Source organism: Hemicordylus capensis, chromosome 5 (assembly GCF_027244095.1).
Source record: "Hemicordylus capensis ecotype Gifberg chromosome 5, rHemCap1.1.pri, whole genome shotgun sequence".
Lineage (NCBI taxonomy): Eukaryota > Metazoa > Chordata > Lepidosauria > Squamata > Cordylidae > Hemicordylus > Hemicordylus capensis.
Window position 1 is genome coordinate 7,304,001 of NC_069661.1, and position 21,640 is coordinate 7,325,640.

The following is a 21,640-nucleotide window of genomic DNA, read 5'->3' on the forward strand; positions in this document are numbered from 1 at the left end:
GTAGCTATATATCCCCCCTCCCTTCATTATATGTAGCTCAGTGGCAGAGCGCTTGCTTTGCATGCAAAATCAGTCCAGGCAGGCCTGGGAAAGACCTTTGTCTGAAACCCTGGAGTGCCACTATTGGCTAGTGTAGAGGTTCCTGTGCTAAGTGAGCTGATGGTCTGACTCAGTACAGCACATTCTTATGTTCTTATATCTAAAACCAAAAGCTTAAACCCTTATGACTTAAAAAAGAAAACAGTCACGGGGGGGGGACATCAGGGGAAACTGCACCTTAAAACCATAACAACAATCCATAAAACAGCATCATAAAATCTTATCAAATCTTACTCTCATCTGATTCAGGGATTCTCAACGTGTGGGTCTCCAGATGTAACTGGACTTCAACTCCCATAACTCCCAACCAAAGGCCACTGGGGCCGGGGATTATGGGAATTGAAGTCCAATAACATCTGGGGACCCACACGTTGAGAAACCCTGGATTAAAGGGCCTGGGAAAATTAGGAAGTCTTCATATGGCAGCGAAGAAAAGATCTGAATGTTGATGACCAGGCAAGACTCCCTGGGGGAGAATTCCTTATGCAGGTTGCCACCACCAAAAAGGCTATTTCCCTTGTTAATAGCAGCCTGGTTTTTAGATGCAGCAGAATGAATTGCAGCTCTTTGGACTGCAGATGAGGTTTGCATTTTTTAAATATCCCCCTATGTGAAAAACCCCTGAAGCAGAAAACTAGTGACAGTTAGTAAGCTGGGTGAGATAGACCCTCTCTCTCTGATACGTATTTGCTTCTACATGAAGGAGCATTCAAGACCCTCTCTAAAATCTGAAATGATCAGTCTACCACCTCAGGATTCTTACACTTCATTTGGCTGCACCAGGTCTTAGAAACAACCAAACAAGAAGGTTCTCCACACAAGCAATGTGAAGAGCCTAAGAGGAATCTGTGGGGAGAACTGGCTTGACCAGCTGTCCCCACAGAAGAGCAAGCAGCTCGCCCTAGGTGGCCGGATTGGCCGCCCACACGATTACTAGGTCCGTCACAGAACCAGGTGGGGTGGTGGGGATCGGGGGCCGCCCAGCCCCTGGAAGTCCCAGCATGCCCTGTGCAAGTGTGTGGGGCATTCTGGGGAGCCCCCCGCTGCCGGGAGGCTCGTTGTAGCCTCCCCCCCAGGGTGAGTTGGAGTGGGCAACCCCCAGTCCCTATGTACACTTGGGAATAAGTCTCATTCAAGTTAGCCGGGTATACTTCTGAGTCAAAACCAGGACTACAGCACAAGTAGCACAAGGTTCAAGCAAGAACATTTTGAGGAAAAGGTTAGGTGGATAGCCTGCCAAAAGCAATGGACCCATCAAATGACTTCCTTTAGCAACAAATTACTCAGACTGAGGAGGCACAACAAGCTGTGGAAATTACATTGTAGCAGTGAGTGGATGTGGCGGGTATTCCGTGATTCCCTGGTTCAGAAAGCATCTTTCCAGAAGATCCTGCTAGCTGGCATAACAGTGCATATTCATTCAACAGTCCCTTTCATTGTAGGCACCTCCAACTCTGCTGTGACAATCCCACCATAAGAAAGAAGAGGCCAAATATTAATTCACATGTTGCATTTGTGGCAAAGACAGTAGGCTGTAAACAACGGAAAACTTATGATCCTTCTGCAGCATAAGCACATTGAAAAACCATGTGATGAGCAACCACAAATACAGAGTGTGTGACATGTGATAAACCCTAGGGGGTATGATATCTTGAGTAGCCAGCACAGTAGCAGTGTTGCAAAGGGGTGGGGCAAAAGGACATTGTTGACCAATTCATTTGCACTGCTGTTACAGAAATCCAATAAGGGCCTTTGGTTCCCTAATTGTGTTGGTTCATTCCATCTTATTGCTATTTCCCCCTGTGACTTTAGATAGCCAATCTAGCCTGTTGGACAAGCTAGAAATTATTGGTTGGATTGGTTTGGTTGTTTTTGGTGGAGTAATTTAAGATCTAAAATTTATGTTTGAACCCTGCTGGCTTAAGAATCTGTGACTATGGATGGCTTCACATGACTGCTGGAGAGTTTATTAGTGGGGAACAGAGTTCCTCACCAAAGGTTCTTGAGAAAACTTAGCAGTCATGGGATAAGGGGACAGGTTCATGCAGGGACGTAGCTAGGGGAAAGGGGACCCGTGTTTACCCCTCTTTCTAGCAGCCCTTCAGAGTGAGGGAGATAATGAAGAAAATAGGGAGCGGTAGAGCTGGGGGCCCCTCATTTGCTTGGGGCCCTGGGTTCTTTGAACCCATTTGCTCAATTATAGCTGCACCCCTGGGTTCATGTGTGGCTTGGTAACTGGTTGAAGGACAGGAAACAGAGGGTAAGAACAAATGGACGGTTTTCGCAATGGAGGGAAGTAAGAAGCGGGGTCCCCGGGGATCTGTACTGGGACCAGTGCTTTTTTATTTACTAATAAATGATCTAGAAGTTGGGGTAAGCAACGAGGTGGGCAAATTTGCAGATGACACCAAACTATTTAGGGTAGTTAAATCCACAATATATTGTGAAGAGCTCCAAAAGGATCCCTTCAAACTGGGGGGTGGGCAACAAAATGGCAAATGTGGTTAAACGTTAGCAAGTGTAAAGTGATGCACATTGTGGGTGGGAACCACCCAACCATATGCTGATGGAATCTGAGCTGTTAGTGACTGACCAGGAGAAGGATCTTGGGGTCGTGGTAGACAGCTCGTTGAAAGTGTCAACTCAATGTGTGGTAGCTGTGAAAAAGGCAAATTTTATGCTAGGGATCATTAGGAAGGGGTTTGAAAATAAAAATGCTAATATTATAATGTCCTTATACAAATCTATGGTGCGGCCACTTTTGGAGTACTATGTAAAGTTCTGGTCACTGTATCTCAAATAGAACATTATAGAAGGTGCAGAAGAGGGCAACCAAGATAATAAACCTACCAGTAGAGCACCTTTAGTTGAGAAAAAAGACAACTGAGGGGAGACATAAGAGGTCTGAAAAAAGGAAGTACTTCTTCACAAAATGCGTAATTCACCTATGGAATTCATCTGTCATCACAAGATGTGGTGACAGCCAACAGCCTGGATGGCTTTAAGAGGAGTTTGGATAACTTCATGGAGGAGAGGTCTATCAATGGCTACTAGTTGGAGAACTCTAGGCCACCTCCAGCCTCAGGAGGCACAATGCCTCTCAATACCAGTTGCAGGGGAGCACCAGCAGGAGAGAGGGCATGCCCTCAACTCTTGCCTGTTGGCTTTTCAGAGACATCTGGTGGGCCACTGAGTTAAACAGGAAGCTGGACTAAGCAGACCTTGGGCCTGATCCAACAGGGCTGCTCTTGTGTTCTTATGAATATGTTGGTAAAATGTCACCAACCAGGAGCACACATTCCCAATAGGTGTGAAATCCAAGCCTGCCTAAGTCTGGTTCCTTCACTATCCAGCTAACATTCTCCCAACATTCACTACCAAATTTGAAACCTAGGTTACAGACGTCAGGCCAGGGTCAGGAGAATGTCAGGCAGAGAATCTCAAACAGATTTGAGCAAGTCCAGTTATCAACATTTAAGAGGGGTTTTGATAACTTCGTGGAGGAGAGGTCTATCAACGGCTACTAGTCGGAGACTTGGGTTTCCGACTAGTAGCCATTCTTGTAACCCTAGAGACTTGGGTTTGGGGCGGTATACAAATGTGTTAAATAATAAATAAATAATGTTTTATGGCCATGTTCCCCTCTTACTGGATTCATGGGTAGTTGTGTGAAGCTGCCCTATAACTTCTACACTTTTTCATAATTTCAGGCCAAGAAGACTCAAAAGAGAGTCAAAAAAGAAGGATGAGTGTAAAGATGGCCAAACCCCGCCCCCAACTGCAGGATAGATGGTGTAAATTGGGTATAATTCACTTCTTTTCCCTAGAGCTGGTCTAGGGAAGAGAGCTGGTCTCATGATAGCAAGCATGACTTGTCTCCTTAGCTAAGCAGGGTCTGCCCTGGTTGCTTTTGAATGGAAGACTAGAAGTGTGAGCACTATAAGATATTCCCCTCAGGGGATGGAGCTGCTCTGGGAAGAGGAGAAGGTTCCAAGTTCCCTCCTGGCATCTCCAAGATAGGGCTGAGAGAGATTCCTGCCTGCAACCTTGGAGAAACCGCTGCCAGTCTGTGTAAACAATACTGAGCTAGGTGGACCAATGGTCTGACTCAGTATATGGCAGCTTCCTATGTTCTTTTTTACACACATACAAAAAAAGACTAGAGACTAGAGCTCTGGCACATCTACTGAGTGTTATATACAAGGTGCTGTGCAATATTCAGCCATGTTTCTACCAAGATAAAGTTCATGGGACAAGATAAAGTTTACTAGTATTGTTCCTTGCAAATATTTTTATTTATTTTATTTATTGTTAAATTTATATACCACCTTTCATTAAAAACAATCCCAAGGCGGTTTACAAAAATTAAAAAACATAATAAAAATGACAGTTAAAAGTATTAAGCTAAAAATATAACAACAAATCTAATTTAGAATATATAAAATACAGACATAAAAACTGTACATGGATAAAAACACACAGAAGCAGCAATAAAACAATCATGTGAAGGCCTGGATAAAAAGCCAAGATTTAACAAGCTTTCTAAAAACTGTGATGGAGTCCGAGGAGCGAATGACCACTGGAAGAGCATTCCAAAGTCTGGGGGCAGCAACAGAGAAGGCCCTGTCCCGAGTGCACGACAGCCTGGCCTCCCTCATTGTCTGCACCTGGAGCAGAGCGCCCTCAGATGATTTCGTCAAGTGGGCAGCAACCCTTGGGAGCAGGCAGTCCCTCAGGTATCCCGGGCCCAAACCGTTGAGGGCTTTAAAGGTAAAAACCAGCACCTTGAATTGGACCTGGAAACACACTGGTAACCAGTGCAGCTCTTTCAAAATAGGTGTGATATGATCACACTGGGCAGCTCCAGATAGAACCCTAGCTGCCGCATTTTGTACAAGCTGCAGTTTCCAGATATTCTTCAAGGGCAGCCCCACATAGAGTGTGTTACAGTAATCCAGCCGTGATGTGACTAAGGCATGGGTAACTGTGGCCAGATCTGCCTTCTCGAGAAAGGAGCCACTAGCCGAAGCCGTGCAAAGGCACCCCTGGCCACCACCTCCACCTGAGCTTCCAAAAGCAGACCTCCAATTCCCATACTCAAGAGGCAGTCCAGAAGGATACCATGGTTGATGGTACTGAATGCCACTGAGAGGTCCAGCAGAACCAACAGGAACGCACTCCCCCTGTCTAGTTCCCAGCATAGGTCATCCACTAGAGCGACCAAGGCAGTCTCAGTCCCATACCCAGGATGGAAGCCAGATTGAAAAGGGTCCAGATAATCCTTATCATCCAAGACCCTCTGCAGCTGGGAGAGTATGTGGCTTCCTGTCTAGGTTTATCTCAAACAAGTTGGTTAGAATAATCCAAGATCAGCCAGTAGAATTCCCAGGAAACTCGTACAGACAGGGAGGGGGCACGTGTGCTCTCAAGGCTAGGAGACGCTGCATAGAACTGATCTTTAAGAACGAGTCCAAAGACAGACCCGAGTAGAGAGCATTGCAGTAATCTTGTATGGACATTATTAGCATGAATAACGGTGACCAGATCAATATGAGAGCAATTAGCCTGTGATATTCAAATGTTTACTTACATCATCATAGTGGACCAATAAGGTTAGTAGTGAGGTCACAACATCTAAAACCAGGCTAGCCTCATGCTAGGTTACTCCTTTCCTGACCTGTATCAAGTCTATGATGATAGAACATTGTGGATCTATCAAGAGAAAGAATCAGTCTAGCTTTATATTGTTCTTCCATCACAGGGGCATAGGAAGCTGCCTTACATTGAGTCAGACCATTGGTCCACTTAGCTCAGTTTTGTCTACACTAGGAGTTCCCAGCCTGTGGTACTCGAGATGTTTCTGAACTACAGCTCCTGTCATCCCCAGCCACAATAAATGGTAGCTAGGGATGATGGGAGTTGTAGTTCAACTACATCTGGAGTACCACAGGTTGGGAACCCCTGCTCTGTACTGACTGGCAGTGGCTTCTCCAGGATTTCAGGCAGGAGTCTTCCCCAGCCCTACCTGGAGATGCTGCCAGGGAGTGAACCTTGGACCTTCTGCATGCAAAGCAGATGCTCTACCACTGAGCTGCGCCCCCAGCCCCACTCCACCAAATCTTAGGAACATACTGCCATCTACTGAATCAGGTCATTGGTTCCTCTAGCTCAGTATTGTCTACTCTGGCAGCAGCTCTTTTTATTTATCGCCAGCCCTCCCTATATGGAGATCCTGGTAGCTGAACCTGGGACCTTCCACATACAACACAGCAAGCACATGTTCTATCCTGAGCTATGGCTATATGCACCCCCATCAAAACGACCCAACTCCCTCTGCATTTGGTGAAAGCAACACATGCACCACCTTGGTTGTGGTTTGCATCTTTCAGCTCTCCCTTTCATAAGGCCCTGGTTCTTCTCTAACGGTTCCTTGAACTCGGTCAGTTGTCTTCCATGATCACATTGTGTAGAAATGGTGAATTTGCCCATATCCAGAATGCCACAAATAAATCAGTTGCTTAAAACCATAGACAATTTGAAGTCAAAATCAGTTACTGAGCACATTTTCCCTTTCCACTCAATGGTCTATTGATCCCATCTGCTTGAAGTTAATTGAAAATCCCCTGGCTAGCTAGCTCCTTTGTGCCACCTAGTGCTGTGATTGAGAATTGCAAGGAACTGTGCAGAACTGCAGGGCTCCCAAGAGACAGCATTTCCTGTCCTAAATAACTTTTCACAGACTTCAGACATCACATTTCCTTTTTGGAGAAGCAGATTAAAACTGTTATTGCTAACTAGTTTGCCATCATGGTAGAACCTGAGCTCAGAGGCTCTCAAACATGGGTCCCCAGATGTTGTTGGACTACAACTCCCATCATCCCCAGCCATAATGCCACTGGGGATTTTGGAAGTTGTAGTCTAATATCTGGAGACCCAAGCTTAAGACCCCGGCTTTAACTATTCATTTTCTTCATCATCATCTCATTTTGCTTCTGATTCATCGCTACAGCAGTGGCCTGGCCACACTAGGAAAAAAATAGGGGGGAGAGTACAGAAGGAGCAAAGTGGATTTCTAGACAGGCAAGCTGTCTCTCATATTTTAGATTTCTGAAACAGAAATGGAGGCAGGTGGGAACTACTTTTTGGGGTGGGTGCTTGCCCCCTGGAGCCACCCCGCTTACCGTAGTGTAGCATATACTGTAGTGGCTAAATGTGCGTAACTAACATTCCTTTAAACCCTCTTTCCTGCCTGATTTGTGATGTTCTTCCATGATGTGTTTACTTCTCACATGGGTCAAAGAGTACTTCTGGGCATAAACAAACTCAGCCACAACCCTGAATGCATTTGCAAGACAAACCCCAACCTCATCCAAATATTGTGGGATGAAGGTAATACGTAGCTTGTTTGCAGAAGTAATTCGTAGTTTGATTATATACAGACCTTCTTCCTGGGGTTGCCAAATCAAGATATCAAAACTCCTATAACATTTGTTCTAAGCTAGAGATGTCAAAAGACCCATAATAGTTTCAAATCAAGACTATCCATTACATTATGGGGAGCTGAGCAACTCTGGAATAAGGGACAATCTTCTAAAAAGTAGGAAGTTTCTTAAAATACAAAGCATCTTACTACCATTCTCTGCCCCCTCCTGTCTTTTGCACAAATATACGACAACACCTCCTTAAGAACTTAAAATAAATTGTGGTGTTTGTTCAACTTTGGCTATTAAATTCAGGCTCCACACAGTTATTAGTTTATTTCTGAGGTTATATACAGCTCCATGACAGAGCTCTGAACACAAACCGGCAGCAGGATTTCTCTTAGTGTAAGGCAGAGATCTCCACCTGCAGCCCTCCATCTTGTCCTGGACCACAACCCATCGTCCCCAGCCACAATGGCAAGAAGCCAGGGATGATGGGAGTTGTAGCCCAACCCAGTGGTGGAGGGCTGCAGTTTGAGACCCCCAGAATAAGGGATGAGAAGGAGAAGACTGGGCTGTATTTAAGCCACCACTCTGGGCTCCTTGGAGGAAGAGCGGGATATAAATGTAAAAATTAATAATAATAATAATAATAATAATAATAAGGGAACAGTGCACACTTAATTCAAGAGGGTTGTGAACCTCTTGAAGAAGTCCCTATCAATGCCATGATTCCAACAAACCTAATTCAGAAGCCAGGGGTAAAAAGAGGTCGTCCATATGGGCTAAAAAAGGTTAAAGGATCTTCAACCTATTTACTTATTTTATTTAGTACATGTATATACCGCCCCATACCAAAAGGTCCCTGGGCCAGTCACAATATAAAACATTAAAACATTAACATAATTAAAACAATTTAAAATACAACAACAACTCTATAATCAAGGCTTAAAAACTATAAACTAAAAGCCTGACTAAACAGGTATGTTTTTGCTGAATGACATAGAAATGATAGACAAACAACTGTCTACAGCATACATGTAGACATTCCACAGCTTCTTCACTGCTGGAAGGGGCCGCAGAATCCTTCTTGGCACTAGCGATGCCAGCAACATTCTGCCAGGGGACAGCCCTTCAGAGAAGCCTCAGAGCCAAACAGCTGAGGCATTTCTCTGCAGCTTAGCTCTGAGGCTTTGAAGGGCTGCTCCTAGAAAATGGGGAAAGAAGCGGGAGAAAGCTGACCTCATGGTAAGATTTCCTGCAAGCGGGGGGGCGTTTGCCACCACCTCCCATTTTCCCAGGCCATCTTTTTAGACCTTCTTAGCTTAGCAGTAGAGATTGGGAGATGTATCAGTCAGAAATTAATCAGGGGCATCACTAAAGTGAATGGGGAAGAAGCCCCTGCTGAATTTCTGCCTGGATGCATCCCTCCCTCCCCGCAACCCAATGTCCAGCTGAAAGGCCAAAGCAATGTGTGGGTGCTGCACAGAGCCATATTTGTAAAGTCAGCATAATCTACGAGGCTGTAAAGCATGTTTACAGCGTAAATCCTGCAGAATTTAATGTGGGCACCCTAACTCTGTATTGTTAGCCACACTTCAGAGTTTAGTGTTATCTGACAATCTAGTTAAAATGCCCTCCATCCCTTTACCAAAGACATTAACTAAAGATGTTGGGTTTTCCAGCCAGATGTGAATTCACTGGAGAGAGAGAGAGAGAGAGAGAGTAAACCATGTGAAGGAAGGGGAACGAGAAAGAGAGGCAGGGAGACCTACTATTCTTTACATGATCTTCAATTTAGTCTAACGTTTTTCTCTTACAGTACTCTCCATGTAGCTCTGTTGTGTTCACGAGGGCTTACTCCCTGTCAAGTGTGCAAGAGGGCTTTGCTCATAATAATTTTTAAACTGGTTCCTTATTCTCGTTTCTTTATTCTGGAGACTCCTCCCAGTTCCAGGACTGTCTGGCAAACGATGAAAGGAAGGAAAGCTCCAGTAACAGCTAGGAAGCAAAAGAAGAAAATGGAAAACAACAAATGCAGTTAGCACAAATGGCAACCAACCAACCAGAACAGGAAAGCTGAAACACAAAAGGTAAGTGTAACCTTTGAGTCTTAGAAAGTGTTGGATATGGAGTTCCAGTGCATTGACTTTTTGCACCAACAATCCTAATGACCACTAAGGGCACTGGGAGTAGAGGTAGTGAGTGAGGGTCTCCTTATCTGTCCCTCCTTTCCTGTGGGAGTCAATCCACTTCCTTTCCTCTCGGAGAGTAGATGGAAACATCTCTCTCTCCTCCATCTATCCACTATGTAGCTTTTAGACAGGGGTAGGTCTTTACTATCCAGAATAATGTACTTCACCAATAAACCTATTTAGTTTGGATTGTACTACAATCTCCATGTGTGTTCTTCAGATGACTGCTGCAACAAAAACTCTGCACTCTACTCTGTAATTGGAGTGCGTAGCTTCCTTTGTTGGCACTTTGAAAAATAATTACACACTCCCAATGGCCCCAAAGCCAAACTAGCAATAGAAAACTACAACCATAAACCTCAGGTGGGTCAGATACCCTCTGTACACTGGGGAGAAAGAACCTTCATGATAAGACTACTCATGTTCCTTTCTCCCCCAGTGTAGGAGGCTATCCTTTAAGATGGACGTACCAAAGCGGTTGTCACCAGGAGGGAAGGCAGTATATACAGATAGATAGAGGAAGAAAGGCAGAGGTTGAAAAGACTAGGCTACAACTATGTGGAGACCACTTGTTGTATAATTGTTAATCTGAATACCACTTGTGCAGATTAAGGAGCTTGGGGTTTATAGTGTTTGACAAAAGGAAATAAAGACGACCAGGTTGTGGCTCTACAGATGTCCGCAATTGGAGCATTAGCTGAAAAGACGGCTGAAGTGCCTGTGCTTCTGGTGGTAAGTGCTGTAATCTTGTTAGGCAAGTATAAAGCAAGGGACTCATATGCCAGAGAGATGCTATAGTGCCAGGGTAGCTTTGGATGGTCTGGAGCCCATGGTGGCTGGCTGGAAAGAGATGAACGGGGTGTCAGTCTGATGAAATGTTTTGCGTGTCTCAAGTAAATCTGGAGAGCCCTCGACGTCTAAGGTGTGCCAAAGCTTTTCCCTGGGATGTTTGGGATCAAGACAGAAGGATGGCAGAATAATGTCCTGACTCCTGTGAAAGGGAGTCTTTGGCAGAAAATGAGCCTTTGGCAGAAGGTGGGACCCGTCTTCAGGTCTACTGAATCAGGTCATAAAAGGCACAGGTGTTTGCGAATTGACAAAGCTCCCAACTCCGAGACCTTGCATGCAGAGGTGATGGGTACCAAGAACAGAACTAGGTATGACAACAGCTTGAGAGGAACAGTCTTAAGTGGCTCAAAGGGAGCCCGAGTAAATGTGTTCAAAATTTTATTCAGGTTCCACAGCGGAAATCTCTGGACAGTGCAATGTTCATTGTGCCTTAAGGAAACGGCTGATGCCAGGGTGAGAAGCCAAGGGAGATTTAGCAGACAGATGGAGGACTGATGATAGGATGGGAGCCAGCCTCCGGCTCTAGGCCAAAGGACCTTGTCTAGTTGGATTGAAGGAATGCCAAGCCCTGCACCACTGATGGAGGAATGCCACCTGACCCTAACCCTCTGAACCATTTCAAAAGGCTGGCAGTTTGACCGGTTCGACAGTGGTGGGGGGTTACCTTTAAGGAGGAGGGCGCAGAAGGAATAGAACTGCCCAATGGAAGCAAGATCAAGAACCAGGAAGAGAAAGAACATTACAAATACTTGGGCATTCTTCAGGCTGATAACATTGCACACACTGAAGTTAAAAGAAAAATTGGAAGTGAATACATCAGGAGAGTTAGAAAAATCCTAAAGACCAAACTCAATGGCGGGAACATCATACAAGCCATAAACACCTGGGCTATACCTGTTATCAGATACACTGCAGGAATAATAGACTGGACCCAGGCAGAGCTAGAGACGCTGGATCTTGAGACCAGGAAAATCATGACCATCATTCATGCTCTGCACCCCCGCAGTGATGTAGATAGGCTCTACCTCCCTCGCAGCTCAGATGGAAGAGGAATGCTGCAAGTCCATCAAACAGTAGAGGAGGAGAAAAGAGGCCTTGAAGAATATATCAAGGACAGTGAAGAAGATGCACTTCAAATGTCAATAACGAGAAACTATTCAACACCAATGAAACAAAGCAGGCCTACAAGAAAGAACAAGTCAAGAACCGAGCAGAAAAATGGAAAAAGAAGCCCCTGCATGGTCAATATTTGCACAATATAAGTGGAAAATCAGACATCACCAAGACCTGGCAATGGCTTAAGAATGGCAACTTGAAGAAAGAAACAGAGGGTTTAATACTGGCTGCACAAGAACAGGCACTAAGAACAAATGCAATAAGAGCCAAAGTCAAAAAGTCAACAACAAACAGCAAGTGCCGCCTTTGTAAAGAAGCAGATGAAACAGTGGACCACCTAATCAGCTGTTGTAAAAAGATTGCACAGACTGACTACAAGCAAAGGCATGACAAGGTAGCAGGGATGATACACTGGAATATCTGCAAAAAATACAAGCTACCTGTAGCCAAAAATGGGTGGGACCACAAAATTGAAAAAGTTGAAGAAAATGAAGATGTAAAAATATTATGGGACTCCCGACTACAAACAGACAAACATCTGCCACACAATACACCAGATATAACTGTAGTCGAGAAGAAAGAAAAACAAGTGAAAATAATCAACATAGCAATACCAGGGGATAGTAGAATAGAAGAAAAAGAAATAGAAAAAAATCACAAAATACAAACATCTACAAATTGAAATTGAAAGGCTGTGGCAGAAAAAGACCAAAATAATCCCAGTGGTCATTGGTGCCCTGGGTGCAGTTCCAAAAGACCTTGAAGAGCACCTCAACACCATAGGGGTCACAGAAATCACCATCAGCCAATTACAAAAAGCAGTTTTACTGGGAACATTCTATATTCTGCGATGATATCTATAACCATTGACAATAAAATTCAGCCATCCCAGGTCCTTGGGAAGGACTCGATGTCTGGATAAAACAAACCAGTCAATAACACCTGTCTGACTGTGTAAACAAGAAATAATAATAATAAAGGATCACCTATATTGTATCGTGTTTGTGTGTATATTCCTCTTCAATTGATAATATAACTTATTTAATTTTCAGTTACTTATTGATTGTTCAGGATTGTAATCAAGCCTTGTCCTCACCAAAGCATTCCATTATTTAGGCCTACCGTCATGTCTCCTGTTAGAATGTTTGTGACATTTGGACAATTTGTCTTATCCTTATTTGGGTTTTTTATTGATTTTATTCTATGCTGTGTTTTGTTATTTTACACTTTATATTACTTTTACAGTAAAAATAGTATTGTACTGGAAGGGCAGGATATAAGCATTCTAAATGAATAGTAAGTAAATAAGTTTAGACAGCAATGTTGGTGATGGAGTTCCAGTGCATCGACATTTTGCACCAACTAGCCTAATGACTACTAAGGGCATTGGTAACTAGTGAGGGTCTCCTTACTTGTCCCTGCTTGCTTCTACTCTATGACCCCTGCCTTGACTCCTCAGGTACAGACTATAGTGAGTCAGTCCTCTTCCTTTCCTCCTAGAGAGAAGATGGAAACATCTCTTGTCTCCCTACCTATTCATTATGTAGCTGGTAAATAGGATAGGTCTTTCCTGTTTCAAATGTAAGTAAAAAGTGTGCTGTCAAGTCGATTTTGACTCCTGGCGCCCACAGAGCCCTGTGGTTTTCTTTGGTAGAATACAGGAGAGGTTTACTCCCATGCACTATGATGCCTTTCAGCATCTTCCTAAATGGCTGCTGCCTGATATAGTAGCAGTGGGGATTCGAACTGGCAACCTTCTGCTTGTTAGTCAAGCATTTCCCTGCTGCACCACTTAAGGTACTTCACCAATAAACCAATTTAGTTTAGACTCTGCAGTGATCTCCACGTGTGCTCCTTAAATAGCTGCAACAACTAAACTCTGCACTCTGTAACTGGAGTGGCAGCTTCCTTGGCATTTTGCTAATCACAAACCCTCAACAAGCAATCCTGTTGACTAATGTGGGGGCATTTTGTGTGGGTGGGCTAGTCTCCTTGGGATTTTTTCTTGAGATTTGAACCCCCCAGCATATCTGTGGGTCACCCCAAGTCTGCTGGTACCTCCTGCTTACCTGCAGGTGTTCTATCCATAAGAATTATCTTTCCATAAGAATCCCAAAATCATGTCGATCTAACAACCCCTTCCCAATCGTTACAGTCTCTTTAGATGTCCATCTGCTTCCATTTAGCTATCCCTGATGGGTACCCACATCCACCCCTCCAACATCTGCAAGGCAATGCAGTTTGAAACTTTTGATAACATCTCAAACAGTTCTTCTGACACAGAGCTTTCCCCATGGAAACTCTTTGCCCTGCTGGTCTCTCTTCTTTGGGGTGAGGCAAAGAACCTGATGGATTTCTCCATGATACTCTATGACTGTGAAAGCTGGACTTTGAAGAAGCAAGATAGAAAAAGCATTGACACTTTTGAACTTGGGTGCTGGAGAAGACTTTTGAGGATACCATGGACAGCCAGGAAAACAAACAAATGGATCCTAGAGCAAATCAATCCAGAATTTTCACTCGAGGCACAAATGACCAGGCTCAAACTATCATACTTTGGACACATTATGCAAAGATCCAGCTCCCTTGAGAAGTCCATAATGCTGGGTAAAGTTGAAGGAAAGAGAAAAGGACGACCAGCAGCAAGGTGGATGGACTCGACTATGACAGCAATTAATGCACCACTGAGAGACATTAAAGGCCAAGCTGAAGACAGATCATCCTGGAGAGAATCTACCTATGTGGTCACTAAAAGTCGACACCGACTTGACAGCACTTAATCAATCAATCAATCAATCAATCAAAGAATCTGAAAACTCCACCCCTGTTCCTGAAAAACAGTATATCTCTGCAAGAGGAAAGACTTCAGCCATGATGAGAACAAGGTTAAGGACCCACAATGCTTTCAACACAGTGAGCGCAGAGAAAATTTCAGCCTTTGTATCCTCAAGCTTTTTGGAGGGAATGTGTATTATTAATTATTATTATTATTATTATTTTATATCCTGCTCTTTCTCCAAGGAGCCCAGAGCAGTAGGGATGTGCACGGAACTGCGGCTGGGTGGTTTGAACATAGCAGGGGTGCTGCTTTAAGGGTGGGGGAGGGTGCAATTACCCTTCCCACCGCTTTTCGCCCATAAAAGGGCCTCCGAACAGGTTTGTGCACATACTTACAGAGCAATGTACTACATACTTAAGTTTTTTTCCTCACAACAACCCTGTGAAGTAGGTTAGGCTGAGAGAGGCCCAGAGTCACCCAGCAAGTATCATGGCTGAATGGGGATTTAAACTCAGGTCTCCCCAGTCCTAGTCCAGCACTCTAATTGCTACACCACACTGGCTGGTGTATGTTAACCCACAGGCTGATGGGCCAGTTGTTCTGGAGATAGTAAGACCACAGAAGAATCCTCAGCCCTCCCAGACCACAGACTTCTCCTAGGTTACCTCAAATTACCTGCTAATCTTGCTTCTTCCTCAGAGCACCAGGCAAGCAAATCCTCCTCCTCTTTCAAGCAGCAGATGAGGTTGAGGCAGGAAGAATTGCTCCCGGCCACACTGCAAACACGGCGCTGGTTTAGCTTGCAAGTTGGGCCTTGTCTCCCTGAGCTTCTTCAGGTCAGCCACTTTGTCTTCGGTCAGCCTGTTCCTGAGAGCCAGGAGCTCATTGCACTGAGTGCATACTCAACACCTTTTGCCCCCCAGGCAGAGAGTCATACATGCAACACTCTGTTCAATGCACTGGGAAGCACCCCACCCCTCCTGGCATTCTACCTTCATAACTGGTTTTATTAGCTAGTTAGTATAGAGCTTGATGATTTGAAAGCTAGCTCTTAGCTGCAGGTTGTTGTTATTATTATTATTACATTTATATCCCGCTCTTCCTCCGAGGAGCCCAGAGCGGTGTACTACATACTTGAGTTTCTCTTTCACAACCACCCTGTGAAGTAGGTTAGGCTGAGAGAGAAGGGACTGGCCCAGAGTCACCCTGCTAGTTTCATGGCTGAATGGGAATTTGAACTCGGGTCTCCACGGTCCTAGTCCAGCACTAACCACTACACCACACTGGCTCTCAGTTGTCAGCTAAATAAAAGGTTTTAAGCTCTGTCTTCCAAGAAAATTACAAAGTGGGGTAGTATCCTTGTGTTGAGTGTCTCCTTTGTGCTATTTAGAAAAATTGTTTACACCTTCAAGATTTGTTTACTTTCAAATTACATACTCTTGAATTACCCCAGTTTAAACACACTTTCAGTTATTTCTTTAATAAATAATAGCTTGTTGTATCAGCAATGTCATATCACTGAGTATAATACCACACTTGTGCCAAAACTCCACCGACTACACGGGGAAAAATTCATTCCTGTGCTCAGCCATTTTTGAGGATGGAGAAGGTTGAGCGTCCCATGCCTTCATAGCTCAACAGAACCATCTGCTTGGCCACTGTGGGAAACAGGATGCTGGACAAGGTAGAGCTTTTGGACTGAGATGGCAGGGCCCGGCTGAGTCCTATAGTTGAAAGTCCCGGAGATCCCAATGGCTTGATCTGCTTATTATAAATATATTTGGGGAAAGAGTCAGCCATATGCAAGAAGCGGGACGAGGAATGTTGGCAAGGCCACCCTAACCAGGGCTCTTCTAATGTGGCTTAATCCCAGCATGTCAGCCTTACTTTCATGGGCAGGATCGGCGCAGACCCAACTCTGCAGCAAGGAGGCGGCCGTGCAAGGTGTCGCGGTGGGGGGAGGGCTACTACCACGGACATTTACGCACCGCTTTTCACAAGTTCTCAAAGCGTTTTGCACAGAAAAACGAAAAAGGAAAGGGTCTGCCTTGCGCCGCTGCCAACGCTGGCTTCCCTCGCAACTGGCACCTCAACGATCCAAACAGATTTGCCGAACTCGCAGCCACGGCGAAGGCGCAGCCAATGGGAGGCGGCGGCGGCGGAGGGTGGGCAGAGAACGCTCCCCGGGAGACACGCGCGCACGCGCCAGGCCCAGGAGGAGCTGCGGCGTCCGCTGACATTGCGAGCCGGGTTGCCAATTCAGCGCCTCTCTCTGGCATAGAGAAAGCAGTCAGGTTGGCTTCCTCTCTAGGCGCGATAAGAGCAGGTAAGCAGAGGCGTGTTAAGAAACACGCGCGCAATGCATGCAGCAGCTTCCCTCTTTCCTTGGAGGAAAGACCACCCAGGCTTCCTCGCGCCGCTATTAATTTAAAGCTCCGCTTCCCAGCCCCTGTCGGCCGGACTTGGGTGGTGGGAATCCCCTCGTTGCAACAGCACTTGCGCAACAGGCCGCCCTTCCTTGCTGGATGATCGTCCCTCCTCCTCCGCCTCCTCCTGCTCGCTCATCATCTGGCTTGTTTAGCAGCGTTGACTTAAAGGGGGCACAGCCAGGGAAAAGGAGGCTTCTGCTGTGCTCGTCTTGGGCCTTGCTTCCTGTGGTTTCGGAGGACTGTAAATGGCATCTTCTTTTCTCCTCTCTTCTCCTGCAAGTGCTTGGGATCCAGCAGGAGACGTTACTTGAGGGTCTTTTCAAACGATCTGCCTGTAGCACAGCAGCTCTCTCCCAGCCTTACGATTTGTTGTGGGCTCCGTTCCTCAAGGTTGCCATTTTGTCATGGTTGTGAATCACATTTCGCTTGAACTCTCCCCTCCAAGGAGCATTGTATGGTTTATGCCACGCGTCGTGCGGGTGGCTAGACAGCTTTCCCAGAGTCATCCAGGGAACTTGGCGAGTGCATGATGAGAGTTTAAGTGCCACTCTTCTAGCCTGTGATCAGTTACTCTGCTGCAGGTTTGCGCAACATAAGGCTCCAGGGCTGGATCTGGCCTGTGGGGACTTCTTTGCTGCCCCACCTCGGGTAGGAATAGGAGCCATGAAGATCTCTTGGCTTGTCATACTGATAAGCAACTGGCCGGCAGGCGAGTGAACCAGTTGCAGCAGCTGCTTCAGGATGGCAGGCACAGGCAGAGCTCACCCCAGAAAGACAGAGACTCATTCTTTTGCTCGGTTCCTTCTGCTCTGAAGGGGGCCATCTTCGGTCCTCTCAGAAAACTGCCTTGCAATGCCATCCCAGCACATCCTGCAGTGCACCCGGTAAGGCTTACTCCCAAGTAAGCGTGCCTAGGACTGCATCCTGAAAGCAGCAACGATTCAGTGAGAGGAGAGGGACTTGGCATTTGGTTGGGGCAGGCATGTGCTTCAGGTGCCCCACTGACTGAGCAGGGAGAGGGGCTGTTTTCTAGCCACTATACTTGGTTACCGTTGTGGTACAGATGAGGGGGAAAGAGTGACAAGTAGCTAATCATTACTTTCATTAATAGGGTTAGTTTTTAATGTACCAATGTGCTGAAAATCGATCTCGGCCCTCAAAAACCAAGACATGGTTGGTTCTGGCCCACCAGGGCATTTGGGTTGTGGCGCCCCGGCTCTGTTGACCATGCTGCACTGTCTCTCTGTAGCAAGGATATTGGATTTTATGAAAATGGCAAAATATTGTGGCCCTCAGACTACAGGTGGCCCTTGTTATGCACAGGGATTCCGTTCTGGCCTACAACCACCGATAACAAGACCTTGAGTCAATGGGAATTGGGGGCTTAGGTTCCTTGAGGTTAAAAATATGGGGAGAAAATATCAAAAATATGGGGCAGAAATAAGAGTCATAAAGTACTGTACCATGCTCTCCAGCCATCCAGCAGTGCCCCCCCCAGCCCAAGTCATCTGATTTTCTGTGAACAATGGTGGGTTGTTGCATGGGCGGAACTACCATTAGGCAAGGGGAGACAGTTGTCTGGGGGCCCCCCAGAGACACCTCACCTGACTCCCCATTGCCCCTCAGCCACTTGCCCTGTTTGCCTTCTCTCCTGCTTTTCCTTCTGGCCAGCAATCCAAGCAGCAGGCAAGCTGCGAAGAGCTCCTTTTCTCCCCGCCTCTCAGCTGATCGGCGGGTGGGCGGGGCTTCCACGGAGGCCTCCTGTAGGCCTCAGTGAAGCCTGAACTGGAGTAGGCTTGCAGGGAGGCCCCAAGCAAGGAAGCAGGCAGGCAGGCAGGCAGAGTGACCCCCACAGCTCACAGCAGACCCTCTGCCCAGCCCAGCATTTGCCAGGTAGAATGTGAACTCCTTTTTGTGGTGAAACCCCCCCCCCCCGCCGGGATATATAGGGATCTGCTTGATATGGGCGGGGGGAGAGACTGAGAAGTCTCTGAATATTTAATTTAAAACAGCTTGGTCCTATAAGTGGCTTGTTTCATGGCAGAAAATTATAAAAACTTCTGGAACAAACAATATTATATTTATTTTATTTATTCATTCATTCATTTATAAATTCACTTATGTTCAAGTTGTTTTGCAACCTAGAAGGTCTGAGTGAGAACTGTGAAGCATGTGTTGTGCTTTTATTTTATTTTTCTTGTGTGTGAACTGCTCCCCAATAACTTGCAGGGACTTCAGGGTAAATCTGGCCAACATGTGAATGCAGCACCTCCATTCCAGAGGAGAGATGTGTTAAAGGGCTTTAAAAGCCTCCTGTGAAAAACCTCCTGCAATCAAACTTGACTGAATTTGTTCAGAATTCTGAGAAAACAAACATAGGCTCACCCTGCATGGTTGAAAGTCTCCTTTGCTAATCTGCAGTGAGGTTACCATTTTAATAGTTAGTGTTTCTAGTGTGTTCTAGGCATTAAAAGTAGCACAAATATATAGTACTCACTATATATTGTGAAGTGTGTGTGTGTGTATTCAGTGAAATGTATTTCCAGGCAGCATACTTATTTTGAAATATCAGACTTAAATCCTTGAGGGCCTGGGGTGTGCGGAGGCCCTGGACTTGGGGGGGGGTGGCATTTTAAAATCTTGTCTCTGGGCCCACTCCAACCTTGCTATGCCCCTGGGTGGTTGTTGTTTTTTAAGAGCCACAAGATGGCTCCTTGCTGCAAAACGGTGGCCAAAAATGACATTGGAAGTCATTTCTGGCAACTCATGGATAGGCAAATTTTACCTGTTTTTTGAACTGTGGACAACGGGGGGTGGGGGGGAGTAAGAACAGCCCTGCTGGATCAGGCCCAAGGAGGCCCATCTAGTCCAGCATCCTGTTTTGCACAGTGGCCCACCAGATGCCGCTGGAAGCCACAGGCAGGAGTTGAGGGCAAGCCCTCTCTCCTGCTGTTACTCCCCTGCAACTGGTCTATGTATATGTGTGTGTCTATGTATATGTGTGTATATATATATATATATATATATATGTGTGTGTGTATTCTATATATGTGTGTGCGCTGCAGGTGCCGGGACTGCAGATAACAAATTGGAAGCACACAATACCGCCCGCCGCCATCATTGTTCTCAGAAGCAGAATATGGTTGCAGACATATCATGAGTATCTATTGCCTGTGACCTCACTAATGACAAGCAACACCCTGCTGGGCTTGCATTTTTGTAATAAACTATATTTAAAATTAACCTTATTTTTTTGTTTGAAAGCTGACAGATCAACAGATTTTTGAATTTAGCTCACTAGTCAGCCATTCTTTGTGGACACTGCTACTCCCCACCCATGTTCCTGCTAAGGCGTGCACATGTGCGTGTGCTCACACATTTTCTGATGTGTGATTTCTCAGTTCATTTTAGATCCCGCTCAGGTTGAATCAGGAAAGCCCCACCCTGAATGTACATGGTGCATACACACTGCCTTGATACTGCTGCCCAGAACCAATCTAACTCCGCACACAAATGGAAAAAAACTAGAGAGAACACTGCTCCTCGCTCTTCCCGCGGATCCTTTTCTGGCACGCAGGCAGAGGGCTTAGGAGAGAAGCGGGTCTTCTGTTACACTGGGAGATGGAGAAGGTAAGAAACAGTGAGAGCCCTCCTCCACCTCCTCCTCAGAAAGGATTCCTGCTGCTTTCTTGCCTTCTCAAAAATGGCAGTGGAAATGAGAGCTCCGGGGAAGAGAGCTATGTGGGACTGAGTGTCCGGGCAGCTGGGGGCACTCGCCACTGGTGAGCTGGCAAGTGGGTTTGTAGAAGCCTGTGCAAGAGAGTTAATGTAGATCTGAAAACCAGGGTTGATAAAAATCAATGATTTAAATATATATCTCTATCTATCTATCTATATCTCAGATGAGTTTTTTATTATCAGATTTTTTAAAATTTAAATTCAGTTTTTTAAAAATCATGATCCTAGATCAGATATCATGATGAATATTAATCATAACTCATAATTATATCCTATGAACATATTAACAGCAGTATATGGGGATGAGAGACAACGGAGCTGATCAGTCATATTTTTCAGGTGGTGTACACACAACACACATACACACACACAGTCAAGCCCTTGCCCCCCTCCTCTAAAAGTGCAAAGACAAAGAAGGTCAATTAACGAATAAAGGATTTAGGGGGATGCAGCGAGGAGGAGTCTGGATATAAATGCACAGGAGAGGAGAGAAAGTAAAACCAAAAGTAAACACAACATATTCATGCAGTCCTGAGGAAACCTAATTCAAGTGTATCCACCATTTTGGAAGGGAAACACCTGTAATGGCAGCAGGCCGTAAGAGAGACCCCATTCGTGAATATTTTGATGTTCTTGTGCCTAGGGGTAAAATGGGCATGCGTGCGAAATGCAAACAGTGCAGTGATGAAATGTAAGGCCTGGTTGTCCCAATGAAAGCATTATGAGCAATGTGTTCCTATCTTCTAAAAAAGAAACCTGCAACTATCTCTGAATATGTATTAAGCAACAAATGCACTCTTATAGAAAATGATGATTAAATAGAATCTTCCTGATTAGTAATTTTAAATCATGATTTAAATCATTAAATGGAGTCATGTGAAGTGATCTAAATCATGATTTAAAACAACCCAACCCTGCTCAAAACTCTTTTCTTAAAGGGGGGGTCAAAGATATTCCCCTTATCGTGCAAATATAGTGGACAACTGCTTGTTTGATATAGATATAGATATATAG

At 45.3% G+C, this 21,640-nt stretch overlaps 1 protein-coding gene across 7 annotated transcripts in view; it reads left to right on the top strand.

Moving 5' to 3' along the window:
• Positions 1 to 9,361: 9,361 nt before the first annotated feature.
• The window catches only part of LOC128326619 (pantothenate kinase 2, mitochondrial), a 61,843-nt gene continuing 49,564 nt past the window's right edge, over positions 9,362 to 21,640 (top strand). For 2 of the 7 annotated variants that reach the window (XR_008308146.1, XR_008308148.1), the window contains exon 1: positions 16,150 to 16,785. The gene's annotated coding sequence lies outside the window, so the exon portion shown is untranslated. Of the gene's footprint in view, positions 9,614 to 15,158; positions 15,296 to 16,144; positions 16,786 to 18,655; positions 18,782 to 21,640 lie in introns of those variants that run through there. The other 5 variants (XR_008308149.1, XR_008308147.1, XR_008308151.1 and 2 more) reach the window with 5 other exon arrangements.